The following is a 14,117-nucleotide window of genomic DNA, read 5'->3' on the forward strand; positions in this document are numbered from 1 at the left end:
TTCATTACATAGTTCTACACGCACTCTTCACTCGACAAACAGCCATTATGGTACATTGCTTTACCTTCAGAACAGGCCCAAGTGAAGCACCAGACAGACTGTCTGGAACCGAGCTCGGAGGCCAAAACCCTGTCCGCTCCTGCCCCGCCTCCTCAGAGCTCTGTGGTGGGCAGGGTTAGGAGGTCAGATTGAGGCGGGGAGGGCAACTCTTAGCTGGTTTGTTGGCTAGCGGCAGGAGAACCTGAGTTGACCCCACCAATCCGCAGCGAGCTGGAAGCTGGGGGCGAGGCTCCTTTAAGGCCGCGCGGTGATCTCAGCCCCGCTCCCGCCGCCCCACCCTCCCCGGAGGCGCGCTCAGTGCGCAGGCGCACCGCGGCAGAGCAGCGCTGTGTCCGGGACCCGCGGCCGACCGCGACTAGACTCCGGCTGCGGTGCTGTCCGCCCCACCCGCACAGTCCAGCTGTCGCGCGTCGCTCGCACACGCCACTGCCGCCATGGGCTCCTGAGGTACCGCCCGGTCAGCCTCGGGTCAGAAGTCATGAGGGGGACGACTATGGGCTCCTGGGGGCGGGGGGATGCCCCGGTTTGGAGAGGCCGAGTGCAGGGGTCGCCCCGCGGGTCGCGTGGACCACGGATCCCCGGAGGGGAAGGGACGAAGGGGCCCGGCCTGCCTGAGGAGGGAGGGGATGGCCGCCGCCCTGCCCGTCCCGACCTACGTTCCCTATCCTCCCTGCCGGGTCGCGGGGCCGCCCGTGGGTGTGCCCTGGCCCCCTCCTCGCCAACGTGGCGGCGCCGGCGTCTGGAGTGTAATTGGACCTGCCGGTGGAGGTGGCTGGGGGAGACGGCAGGCGTATGGACAGCCTCTTTGCAAGTGGGATTGTGTGCGCCGGTGGGTGTGCTGGCGCCTGGCACCGCCGAGTGGGGGGGGGGCACACTTGCCTTGTTCGGGCGGCTGTGATCTTGGGAGGGTTGGCCTGGCGAGGTTTTCGGGATGCTGGCAGGGAGGGTGTAAATGCCATGCATACAGGTCAGCTACTCGGAGGGGCACCGACGGGAACCTGGGACTCCAAGGATATTTGCCTCGAAATAGACCATAGAGACTGATGTGGGGTGTGTGTATCCATTCCGTGGGTTCTACATTTCTTCCCTGGGTGCATTGCTGGGGTCTAGAGCCATGTCCGGGCCATGGCAAGGCTTTGGGGTTGCAGGTGAACATGGGTATCTGTTCCCGATTCGTATCTCCCATGGGTTGTGCAAAGCCAGACATGACACACACACCCTAGGCACCCTGTCGCAAAGCAAGTGTTTGCATGCTTGATACCTGTGTGTGAGCTGAAGGCATGTATTATTTATCTGATTGCCTGGTGCTTTATGTAAGGCAAGAAATAGCAATCTGTGCCCTGGAGGCCCTTTCACTGCAGAGTCAGCCAGGTAAACAGGCTCACCTGCACCTCCAGAGGAGGCAGGGGCCTCAGGTGAGACTTCGTCCCTTCCCATCTCCAGTGTCTGCGTGCTTGGTGGGCCCCCGAAGCTCTGCACGTCAGGACGCCTTGTTGAAGAGTGCCGTGTGTATCAGAACTGGGCTTGCGGGGTGGGAGGGCGCCCACAGCCAGGTGCCCATTTTGTCAGGCCTTGGACACAAATGCATGATGCCCCCTGTATACAGTCCCTGAGGTCAGTGGTGGAATCAAACTTAGAAACAAGTAATCACAAAGATGTGAAAAACATAAAACAATAAAGTGTGGACAAAGTGGTTTTGGTGCTGAGAGAGGGGCAGTGTGGCCGGCAGAAAGGACACGACACTAGAGGACAGCCAAGCTGAAGCCTGAAACCAGCATTCGTCTGAGAAAGTAGCACGAAAACACATGCTTTCTACATGTGTCTCCCCCCCAGCCTCCCAGCAGTTGGGGGAGTGCAAGGCTGGTTACCCTGTCGGGGGAGTGAGGAAATGGCCGTGGGGGGTTGCATGACTTGCTTGTTCATGGTACATGGCAGGCCTGGTGGAGTCATCTTTGAATCGGGACCTTTCTCTCGCTGCCAGACCCTGCTGCCTTGTAACTTACTGGGCACCTGCTACATACCAGGCACCATGGTGGGGGCCCAGGGGTGAAGGTCAGTGAGACCTGGTGCTCAGCCACTAGAGGCTCCCAGTCTGGTGGGGAGATGGACATGGATGGTGGCCCCAGTCCAGACCCGAGGCCCCGATAGCCAGCATGGGTGGAGAAGGCACTGCGAATTCCCTCCTGAGAACCCCAGGCAACCTGGGGTTCTGCCTGTACTGTAGGTTGTTCCCACGTGGAAACACGTGGGTCGTACAAGGAGCCCCTTTTAAAGCTCTCCAGGTGGGCAGGAAGAAGCGCTTCAAGACAGAAGGGTGTGAATGATCTGCTTGTCCTAGTTCTCTCGTGCTGGTGCTGGCCGAGTTCTGTGGAGCTCCAGCTTTTGTCAGGAGGCCGCTTTCTCCTCTCTGCTTTTTGAGGTCTTGCTCCTGCTTTCTGGTGGGCCAGCCCAGCTCCCTCCCCGAGAGGGGCTCAGTTCTATTTCCAGTCCCCGCTGTGCTCCTTTCTCCCCGTAAATTCCCTGGAGTGGAAACCGCCTTGGTTAGGCAGAGTGCAGCCTTTACTGTTTGGAAACCCAGTAACGGTGAAAGCCTTTGGGCTCTGCGGGGCCTTCAGACAGGGTTTGGTGTGAGGTGTGGAGGGCCAGCAGCTGAGCCCTGGGAGAGCTCTGTGTGGGCTCTACTATAGGACCTTCCCGGGCATCGAGTACTCACTGCAGACCTACTATGCGTCTGGCACTGTGAGAGACCTGAGGCCTGGGTTGTGCCTTCCGAAAGGCTGCGGTTGGCTGAGGGGTCCAGAGGGCAACAAGTAAGCGCGAGGCAGGGTGCCACTGGTGGATGAAACAGAGGGCCCCGAAGGGGCCAGAGGACAATGGGAACAACAGCTTGTTTCTTTGGCACTTACTGTGTGCCAGGCACAGTTCAAAGCACTTTCATGAAATAGTGGCCAGTTCATCCTCTGCCCCCCACGCAGAGAGGTGGGAGCAGTCACTGTCACATGGTACAGAGGGGGCAGCCCAGGAGGCCACAGTGGGGCTGGTCATTGGGGCTGAGCTGTGAGCCGGAGGGTCTGACCTCAGCGCCCTTCCTTCCCCCACTCTGCCTGGGTGTGTCCCAAAAGTCTTCCTAGAAACAAAATGCCCGGTGCCTTGGAGGACGAGGAGCGTTTGGCTCCTGGAGAAAGGGATGTTCGAGGCGGGGGAGCCCCTGGGTAGAGGCAAGGAGGCCCGGCATGCCTCCCGTCCCAGACCCGGCTGGGGTGGGCCCGGGCCTGAAGAACGTGCTACTGAGTTTGAACTCGTCTCGGGGGTCGTCAGGGAGCCCCGCAGGTTTCACGGAGGAAGCGGCATCCTCAGCAGTGCGTTACAGGACAGCGTGATCACCTGCCTCCTCCTCCCTTCACTCCCCAAGGGAACCCCAAGGAGGCACGGCCTCCCCCTCCTTTGCTTTCCTTCAGGTCACTGGCATTCTTTTTAGTCCTCGCGGCCTTTCCCTTCTCTTCTTCCAGCAGTTTCGGGTTTTGACCGCCCCACATGACCCAGGACAGGCCTTTGGAGTCCACTGATGCGCTGGTGTCTGCTCTAAAGGTGGCCCTTGGGTCACTGCAGCTGGTTAGCTCAGTTGACTAGAATGTCACCCTGATACCCCAAGATCGTAGGTTCGATCGCCGGTCAGGGCACATACAAGAGTCCGCCAGTGAGTGCGTCAGTGAGTGGAACCACAAACCCATGTTTCTTTCTCTCTCTCAAATCAATAAATTTTAAAAAATTATAAATAAATAATGAAAGTGGCTTCTGGGGCCAGCTGTGAATCAGCCACTGAGCTGGAACCCAGGTCTCTTCTGGACCTCACAGGTCCCACGTCACAGACCTGGAATGGACATGGGCAGCTCCCTTTCCCGTTGGAGAGCTGTGGTGACTGTCCACCATCCGCGTGCCCACGCTCGCCAGCACAGAGTGGAGACAGAGCGGGAACTGGAACCCAGAAAGCCGGGCTCAACTCCGAGACCCCATGGGGGTTCACTGAGGGAAGCCCACTCTGCCTGCCCGCTGTGCTGGGCGCCTGGCCTCCGGCGCTCACCGGCCGCTCTAGTCACTGCGCCTTGGCGCTGGAAGGCTGGGGGGCCTCTGCTGAGGCACAGCCGAGGGGTCCACGTTGGGTGGTCGCGTATGGGAACTGAGGGGTGTGGGGCGAGAGCGGGGGTGTCAGGGAAGTCTTCTGAACTGGCTACCTTGGAAGAGGGGGCCAAGGATTCGGGAGGGGGACAGAAATGGTCACTGGCAGCACCGCAGAAAGGAACCCCCCAGGCATCGATCAGTGAGAGAGGGGCACACGGGGCTGAGCGGTCCTGTGACTTGGGGAGAGAATTGGGAGATGCTGTTCAAAGCCTCGCCCTCTTTTTATCTCCGTGGCCTTGGGCAGGTTGCTAACCATGTTCTAATTCCCATTCTCTAAAAATGGGGAAAATGACGCATTTCCTTTTCCTGTAAGATGGGGGTGACAGGGCGCAGCCGTCGTGCGACTGTCATAGCCCAGTGTCTGTGTGGAGCCCAGCGCAGCCTCTGGCACATAGTACATGCTCAGCAAACACTGGCCTTCGTGATTACCTGACAGGCCGCTGAATTTGTTCCAGAAACTCAGTGGCCCTGGCTGGTGCGGGCCAGTGGCCTGTGAACGGAAGGGTCACCAGTTGGGCACATGCCTGAGTTGTGGTCCAGGTCCCCAGTTGGGGGTGTGTGAGCGGCGGCCACTTGATGTTTCTCTCCCCCTCTTTGTCTTCCTTCCCCCTCTGTCTAAAAATATAAACAAATTATTTTTAAAAAGAAGAAAACCAACGTGTGACAGCCAGCGTGCAGGGGCTGCCTTCACGGAGCAGAGTGAGTGCAGCTGGGGAAGGCGCCGACTCCGGAGCAGTCACGGTTGTCACAGGTGCTCCAGGACGGCGTCGGGACAGCCTCACCTGGGCAGCACTTCTGAGAAGGCGACACGTCCCCCGTCGCCGTGTGTAAGGGGGAGAAGCAGGTTCCAGGCAGAATGAGCAGTGCGTGCAAAGGTCCGAGTTCTCGTTGACGACAGTGTGTGACGCTGGGACTCGGCACCGCGTGGGCACTGCGTGGGCCCTCCGCAAGTGTGAGTGAGTGGGACAGTCTTGCCTCCGAAAACTCCCCCAGGGATGAGGAGGGAAGTGGGCGGGGCCGTGGGGAGGAGAATTGGGTGCTTGCCACGTTCTGGGCTTTCTCCCCCCGCCCGCCCCCACTGTCTCAGCCTCAGTGGAGGGGGTGCGGTGCCTTTCAGGGATCAGGCTTTTGCCTGAGGCCCGGGGAGCGGGGCCCGTGTGGAGTAGTCGGGGTGCCAGCATTAGGCAGGTGTTGCACCCACCCAGGCAGTGTCTGTCCACATTCTGGTTGCTGTTTTAGCTCGGCTGAAACCCTCCACTCGGGCTGAGCGCAGGATGACCCGGAGCCTCTGGGCGGTGGTCCCTCCAGCCTTCGGTCAGCGTTGGCTCGGTGTCCGGCACAGCGCCCCGCACAGAGTGGGCGCTGACCAGTTTTTGACTTGGTCAATGGCATGGTCAGATGGGTTAATGTCCTTGCCACTCCGGATTAAGGTGGAAGTGTCCTCGGGAAGTGACGACGGATAGTAAGACTGATCCGAACAGGATTGTTTATCAGAACTGAGTTCATATCAGGAGCCCACGGGGCACATTCTACAGCTTCCCTAGGGGAGGCCCAGCCCCCCCATCCTCTGGGAGGTCTCAGGCCCTGAAGCAGGAAATGCCGCAGCCCCCTCCTTTTCCTCCTGTTCTGGGGCGGAAACCAGAGGAAAGATCCGCTACTCCACCCAGAAAATCTTTGTGCCTGACCTTGTCACTTCCAGCTCTGCCACGTTTTGAAGTCACGTGCTTAGTTAGACTAACTGAACGTTTAATGGAAAGTTTGCTTGTTGACCTCCAAGTTTCAGCCTTTGAAAAACAATAGGCTTCTCTGGTTTCGAAAATGGTACGTGTTGATTTTAGTAAACTTGAAACACAGAAAAAGTTGGGGGTTAATAAAAATCACCCCAAATTTTATAACCAGGAAGCGATTGCCGTTGCAGTCTGGGTGTGTTCTCTGTCCAGGCCCCGAGTTGTCGCGTTGCTCACTGGGCGCCAGGTCGTCAGCCTTCCCCGGTGAGAGGGAGCAGTTGCCCGTGGACGTAAAGGAGAGAGAGGTTCTAAAACAGTGCCCGCCGCCCGCCGCCAAATCTCAGATTCTCTGCAGGAAAAGACAGGGTCCCAACCTTTTTGCCAAATGGCATTATGGCCTGAGGGGTGGGTGGAGCACTGAATGGAGAGTCAGAACCCGGGTGATGATGTTGGGTGCGCCACTTGCCCTCTAATGGGGCCACTTGTACCCTCTCTGCCCACCTTCTGGATGCTGCAGGCTCAGGGGAGGTCCTGACTTAGAGCCCCCCCGAAGGGGAGGGGCCTCATTTGGAAGGGGTGCAGGTCTTCACAGTAGCATGAAGACCGGAGAAGGGCTCTGTGTGTGTGTGTGTGTGTGTGTGTGTGTGTGTGTGACTTCTTTCTGACCTGAAGTCTGTGGGGACCGCCTGAGCGCTCTAGCTGATCTCCTTGCCTGGAGCTGTGGCCTCTGTTCCCTGTGCCGTTTCCCACCCCCACCCAGTAAAGAGGGTGGAGCGAGAACTCTAGAACTCACTGCACCTGTCGCCCTGAAAGGGGTTTTCTCATCAGACAGCGCCCCACCCCCACCCCAGGAGACAGGAGTGCAGATTGGTGCCTTTATTTTCCCTGCTGCAGCCCCTGTGGACAGCTGCACCCAGGGGGCCTGTCCTGCTGGCGGGTGGCGAAGAACCCTCACTTTGCTGGTCTGTGCTGTCCCCAAGGCCCTCTGGGTCATTACTCTCAGAAAAGCTGTGAGGGAAAGATCACCAACCCCAAGGCTGCCGCGGTAGACGCCACGGGGCCTCCTGGGCTCCGCCTCCAGTGCCTAGTGCTTCATTCCGTGTAGAGTGAACACAGAATCGGGTTCCATCGGCCATGTGTTTGGGTGCCTGTGCAGCACCAGGATAGGTGTTGGTAAGCGGATATTTGGGGGGATGGCGATATTAATTAGTGTCGACATACCGCCCTGACTGGCCAGGCTCAATGGGTTGAGTGTCGTCCTGCAAGTGAAGGGTCACCGGTTCGGTTCCCAGCCAGGGCATGAGCCTGGGCTGCTGGCCTGTCCCTCTGTTGGGGACATAGGAGAGGCAGCTGCTTAATGTTTCTCTCTCCCCTCCCCTCTCTAATAAATAAACAAAACCTTTAAAAAGACGTTGGTGCACTAGTCAGTACCAACAATGCCGCCCTCGCTGCGCTTGGTGTGGGGCGGCCTGCTGTGTACCCTTCACACACATTGTCTCCAGTTCTCCCGGTGGCCGCACCTCGGAAATCCTGTGCCTGCTTCTCCACAGCTGGGCGGGCGGAGGCCCAGAGGGCGGGTTCGGCTCAGGTCCTTCGGGAGGAAGCGCCTGGGTCTTGACGTCAAATCCTGTGGCCTTACTCTAGCCAGTGCGCTTGCTGCTCAGACTGGCAACATGTGATGCCAGAGAATCGGGTCGAAGCCGGGGACGCCCAGGAGGCCGCAGCCTGCCCTGCCTGCTGGTGGGCCGAGGAGCCAGGCTCCCGTGGACACAGGAGGTGGCAGGTGGGGAAGGGGGAAGGGCTTTCCAGGTAGCAGGACCACCTGAAGCATGCACAGAGGCAGGGGACTCGGGCAGGCGTGGTGAGCAGCAGGATGCGCCCTCTCAGGGTGTCGGGCCTCGCCTCTGTGAAGAGGAGATCCGTGGGCTTTAAACAAATAGGTTCTGTGAAAATCCGCATTTACCGAAGCAGCACGTACTTGATTTACAAAGAGAGGCTGATGCATTGTGTACTAGTCAGAGTTGAGGAGCAGCGCTCTCGGTGTGTTAGCACGACTTGATGTGCAGGACTCCTGGCCTCTTGGTCAGCGCTCCGCATGGGCCGGAAGTGGGGAGGCCGGCCAGCATCCGTCCTTCGCCCGCCGTCTTCGGTTTGCCAGGGGGTGTCTCCCACTTGCGCATCGGGCACATGGCCATTTCTGTCATCTGCAGTTGGCAGTACTTGGGCCGAACTGGTGGCCGTGGGAGGGAGCCCTGCCCTGCTTGCTGGGTTTATCCAGCTGTCCTCACTCACAGGAGGTCACCTAGGTGTCCAGACACCTGCCCTGTCTCTCCCCAGCTGCCCCCTTGCAGAGTGAGGTGTAGGAGGTCATCGCTCGTGGCACACGTGACACAACGGGTCTGCGGTGGACACTGTCAGGGAGTGTGCATGTGTGTGCTTGGCGATGGTGTCCTACTTGTTCAGGGGACATGGCAAGAGGTGCTTGTCCCTCACTGAGGACAGCTGGACGGGGAACACTGGACTCCCTCAGACTCTCCCTCCCTCCACCCCTCCTCCCCCCGCCTTAGTGTTCAGTTCACTCTGTGGTCCACCCGCGCCTCTGCTGGGCACCGACACCCTCACCCAGGGAGACTGCTGACAGCTGGGCGTTGTGTCTACCTGCCCTGGGACCGGGGCATCAGAGCCCACCTGTGCTGGAGGGTCTTCCCCTTCCCTTACTGGTGAGAAAGCACAAGTTCATGGACCAGGTCACTGGGCGAGCAGGGGCTGATCCAGCCCAGAACCATCTCCTGACCTGGCACTGGATGAAAAGAAGGCTTTTCTCTACTACTTCTTCATCCGGGCATCCTTAACAGTTTCTCCCAACAATTGGGCCTGGCTCGTGGGTGAGCAGGTGAGCAGGTGAGGGTGCCCTGCCCGCCTGGTAGCGTGTTCAGAATGGCAGGTGTGAGCTTGCACACTTCATCCAGCAGGTCACTGCTGGGAATCCATCCCGAAGGCATGTCACGCGTGTGTGGGGTGACTCATTTGCCAGGTTTGTCATCGCTGCCTTATTTGTAATAACAGAAGATTAGAAGCAACCTAATGTCCATCAGCAGGCGGCCAGGGGCAGACAGTGGTCCGGCCGAGCCATGGCACGTGACACAGCCATGACAACAAGACGGGGCTCCACGCCGGATGCGGAACAGCGCCAGCAGAGAAAGGCGCAGGCCCAGGGTGGTGGCCGGGGTGCCTCCCGTGCCTGGGCGACAGTCAGGTCATTTGCCTGGGTCCCTGCGTGGGTCTCCAGGGACTCATAGGAAGGGCTGCTGGTGCCTTGGGAGGGGGCGGGGCTGGGACACTGTTCACAGCAGACCCTTCTCGCCTTTTAAGTTCTGAATTGTGAATATATGATTTAAAAACAAGTTAAAATAAATACAGCTATATAAGCAAGAACCCTAAGGAATGTAGCCTCATCCCTCGCCAGTGCTGAAAAGTCTAGGCTCCGGTCAGCCTCACTGAGGCCCCTGACCACCACCCAATAAAAACGTGTGCTTGGGTGTCCCAGGGGGACCCAGTGCTGACCCCAAACCATCACACAACCCCAGTCCCAGTGCTGGAGAAACGCAGCCACGCCCCCGGCCCCTCAGAAACGCTGCTGCTGGCTGGCTCATTGGTTTGCATCTCTGCCGCCCTCTGGAATCCGCCGCTAGTAGCAAAACCTGGGCCCTCCGTCCCGGGCCTCTTGAGCCACACTCCACTGGCCACCCTTCCCTCCCTGTGCCGACCTCCGACCTCCGTGCCTTCCAGCAAAAGCCTGTCTGCCACCCACGGCCCAGCTCAGTTTCCACCTTCGCGGGGGCCCTCTGACTCCACCCCCCACCCCCAACCTTTCTTATCTGCTCTGCTCGGCGGACACTTAGGCTGTTCTACATTGTGTCCTGGGCGTCTGGTTCCTCCCCGGGCTGCGGGCTCCCGGCAGCTCTGGGAGAGGGACGGAGGCCGCCCTCTTCCTGTCGGGGTTGGAAGCTGTGGGGGCAGGGCCTGTGGCGTGTCCGTGAACCCAGTGCCTGGCACGGTCTCCGGGCCGCCCGTCCTCACAGCAGGAATAACAACAGCCAGGGCGAGGGCCACGCGTGTTCTTCCCTCACCGCTTCAGGTGGGGACTCGCGAGGTGCAGCTGCTGTGACCCCTTTTAGGGATGAAGAAGCAGGGCAGACATCTTGTCTGGTCGCACAGGGAGGAGTGGGACTTGGACACAGGTCTGGCTGCCTCCACAGCTACGTGTAATCAGTTCCTTCCCCACCTTCCCCAAATGACAAGGAATGCTGATGGCCTGGACCACTCTCAGTACCTGAGAGTGGTACTGCCATGGGCACCTGGTACTGTCACGAGTGCCTTTTCCCCACTAGACTGGAAGCTGATGGGCTAGTCTTGCCTGAGATACCTTTGGACTTAGCATCTCGAAGGAGTTTAAGGGTGCGTACCTGTGTTAAACTTGCCGAGGAGGTTTGACCCACCGTGGTAAAGCACACTAATCTGAGGTGTGCAGGGAGATGCAGTTTCATGTCTGTCAACTCCCGTGCAGACCACTGTCCCGGTCACGCTGCAGAGTGTGACCACGCTCCTGGGCCCCCTGGGGGTCGCCGACCCTCCTGAGGCGCGCACTGCTCACACCCCTCGGTCGACCGGCCAGGCCTTCCCGTCAGTGGAGCTGTGGAGGAGACACTCCCATGAGACCCGTCCAGCCTGTGTGTGGCCATCCTGGTTCTTGTTCACGGCTGTGTAGGTGTCCATGGTTTGAGTCCACTTTCCTGCCGATGGGCATTTGGCTTGTGTCCAGCCTTTCGCTGTTACCCACAGGCTGCTCTGGAATTTCTGGTTCTTGTCTGTGGGGCACCTGTGGGCTCACTGGGAACGTGCTTGTGGCGGAGGCTGGCTTGCCCCACTCAGCATCGGTTTGTGTGAGTGAAACTCGGGTTGGGAGTTTTCACGGTGGCACCGGGCAGCAGCCGGGCCTCTTGCTGAAGGGGTCCCTGGGGCTGGACAGGTTCAGGGGTCTTGGCGTAGACAGCTCGCCCCCACGGGCAGCGGCCTCTGCAGGGCCCGGGTTCTGCACCCAAAGGGGACTCGCTCTGCGGTGCTGGGAGGCTCTAGCAGGCTGGAAAGGTGGTCACTCAGAGGGGAGCAAGGCCAGCTAAAGAGGCTCAAGCATTGACCCGCCTCTTCTTCAGTTTGGGAGAAAAGTGAAGCGATCAAAATTTGGCCCGGTTTATATTTTTTAAAAAAGATTTGACTTCCAAGACTGATTTGAATGAGCCCTCACTGAAGGATTTCGATTACTTCATGGTTCCCTTTTTTCCTGCCTCCCCCCACGCCCTCAGAGAAGGACAGGTGCAGGATTGGATGATTTTTCTTTCCTGGTTGACACATTCGTGGGAACTTGGCCCAAGGAGGAGGGGGAGAGATGAGGAGCCCTGGGGTGGCCTCTGCTTGTCTGATGATGGGGGGAGTGGGACTGAGAGATGGGGACCCCCCCCTCCCGACGGCATGTGATCCTGTTTTCAAGGGCCAGCGAGGCAGAACTGGCCGCGGCTGGCAGCTCTCTCCCTCTAAATCCCCTCTGGAGAGGGGCCAGGCTGCGGGTGGTTGACCTGCTCCGATGTGGGTCAGCCTCCCCCAAAGGCAGCCACCCAGAAGTTCCTGGAGGCAGGAGGCCCGTCATGCCCCCCCCCGGCTGAGCCACTGAAGTGGGAGAGAGTGGCTGGGGTAGCTTCACCGCGTCCCAGTCAGATTCTGCCCTCTGAGCGATATGAAGATGGACGTTTCTCTGTAGGTGGTAGTTAAAAGAACACAGACCGCTCCTGGGCTGTGTTAATATTCTGGAGACATGGTGCGAACATGTGGCCAGCTGAGCTCGGCCCGTGGGGGTGTGGCAGTGGCCCGAGAGGGTGCTTCATGGTGGAAGCTCACAAGGGTCTGGATCTGAAGCCAGTGAATGAAAACAGGACCTCAGAAGGGGCGAAAAAGAGCAGGCCGGCGGCAGGCAGGGCCCTCGGGGTCGCGGAGACACTGGGGACGTGCCCCCAGCCCGATGGCGTTGAGATGACCAAGCGGGCCAGTCAAGGGCAGTGAGAGGACCCCATTTGGCAGGGGCTGCCCCTCTGAGCCTCTGCTTTCTCATCTGCAAAGTCAGCGTGTTAGTTTCCTGCTGCTCCAAGTCACCAGAAACTCAGTCACTTAAAATGCAGATATGTGATCTTGCGGCTCTGAGGTCAGAAGCCCCAGGTGTGTTTCTCTGGGCTGCAGTCAGGGCGTGGGCAGGGTGCGTTCCTCCGGGGGGCTCCGGGGGGGACGCCGCCTCCGCGCCTTCTCCAGCTTCAGGAGGCCAGTTGGATCCTCTGGCTCACGGCCCTTTCCCCCAACTTCCAAACCGCAGTTTAGCCCCTGCCGGTGCCCACCTGGTGTGTCCCCCTGCTTCCACGGTCCCATGGCCGTCTTCCCACCCTCTCCCTTCTGCCTCCTCGGTAAGGACGCTTGTGACAGTGGCCTACACAGATTAGCAGAGATCCTTGATGTGGTCACACCTGCGAAGTCCCTTTTGTCATGTAAGTAAAATGGTCACAGGTTGGGGTTTAGCATATGGGTATCTTCGGAGGTCATTGTTCAGCCTTCCATACAGGAAATGGGGTGGGGGGCGGGGTGAGGGGCAACAGCAGATAAAAATCACTCAGAGTAGAATCTGCTTGAGATGCTCTCAGACATACCTGAATTCCCAGGCAGGTGCCCAAGGTCTTTTCTGGAAAAGGTAGGTGTCTTCGGAAGGGGAGTCAGCCCAAAGTCCTCTCTCCTGGAGAAGGGTGGGGCCGGGCCTGTGTTGGAAAGCGAACTGCCGCCCACCTCTGGCCGTCTTCTGGGTGCGGCGTGGCTCATCGGGCCCTGCCAGGGCCTGGTTGAATTTTGCTCCAGATTCCTCGGATCCCTGTACTCTGACTGCCCTCCAGTGCCCCTCCGGTGGCTGGTTCTGCTCCCGGCCCCAGTGGGAGGGGAAGAGAATATTAACTGGCAGTCCTCTTCTAGTCCTCCTCTTCTTTCTTTTTTTTTAAATTAAGATTTTATTTATTTACTTTTTTAGAGAGAAGGGGAGGGAAGGAGAAAGAGGTAGAGAAACATCAACGTGTGAGAGGTGCATTGATCAGTTTTCTTTCCTATGTCCCCAACTGGGGACCTGGCCTGCAACCCAGGCATGTGCCCTGACTGGGAATCAAACCGGCGACCTTTTGATTCTCAGGCCAGTGCTCACTCCATTGAGCCACACAGCCAGGGCGGTCGCCTCCTTTTCTTTTGCGTGAGGTTTGCCCTACCTTGTTCCCTTGGCGCCCTGCAGTCTGGCTTTTTGGTCCCTCAGTGAACTCTGTCCAGCCTGTGGCTGGTGGCCCAGCAGGGCTCAGTGTCCTGGTGCTCCCCAGGGGACCTCTGCCTGGCCCTCTGACTTCATGTCCCTCCTCACATGGCCTTCCACGGGCGTTCTGTCAACTGTAGGTGGAGACCACAGATGTCTGTCAGCGAGACCACCTGGGAGGCCGGTCAGCAGCAGCCTGGTCACACCCCATCCCAGTGTCTGTTGACCATCTCGGTGCCTTTGTCCCTGCTGTTCCCTCTGTCCCCAGGTTGGGCAGATACCTTTTCAGCACAGCACACGGTCCCTGCCGTCCCGGAGCCTGACTCACGGGATGTTAATGGGACAAGGCTAATCACAACCGGGGTGAGTGCTGTGGAGGATGGGACTTGCCACGGCAAGCTGTCACCGGTCAGAGAAGGGGTGACTGTCAAGGCAGGTGGGGCTGAAGGTGGGGGGCGGGCAGGAGAACGTCGGTTCCCAGGGACTGGCACAAGGGTGGTGGAGGGTATCAGTGGCTTTAGGGCCAGATCTGCAAAGGGCAGAGGTAGCCATTCAGTTGCCCACTAATCCAGGCAAAGCTGACTGAGTGCTGACTCTGGCCAGGCTCCGAGGGAGGTGCTGGGGTTGGAGCTGCTCAGAGGACAGGACCCCGGCCTCTGGAGGGTGGCAGGTGGCTTGGGCAGAAGGCAGGTTCGGTGAACCGCCCCACCCTGCCCCAGGGGACTTCGAGCCCTGTTTGCCTGGGAGCTTCCTTATTCTAGAAACAGCCA

At 59.1% G+C, this 14,117-nt stretch overlaps 1 protein-coding gene across 2 annotated transcripts in view; it reads left to right on the forward strand.

Moving 5' to 3' along the window:
* The first annotated feature begins 359 nt into the window (after positions 1 to 359).
* The window catches only part of TMEM184B (transmembrane protein 184B), a 47,033-nt gene continuing 33,275 nt past the window's right edge, over positions 360 to 14,117 (forward strand). The window contains exon 1 of one of the 2 annotated variants that reach the window (XM_053661593.1): positions 360 to 507. The gene's annotated coding sequence lies outside the window, so the exon portion shown is untranslated. The remainder of the gene's footprint in view (positions 508 to 14,117) is intronic. The other variant, XM_037160122.2, reaches the window with a different exon arrangement.

Source organism: Artibeus jamaicensis, unplaced genomic scaffold (genome assembly GCF_021234435.1).
Source record: "Artibeus jamaicensis isolate MK-2021 breed Jamaican fruit bat unplaced genomic scaffold, CSHL_Jam_final contig_233, whole genome shotgun sequence".
Taxonomy (NCBI): Eukaryota; Metazoa; Chordata; class Mammalia; order Chiroptera; family Phyllostomidae; genus Artibeus; species Artibeus jamaicensis.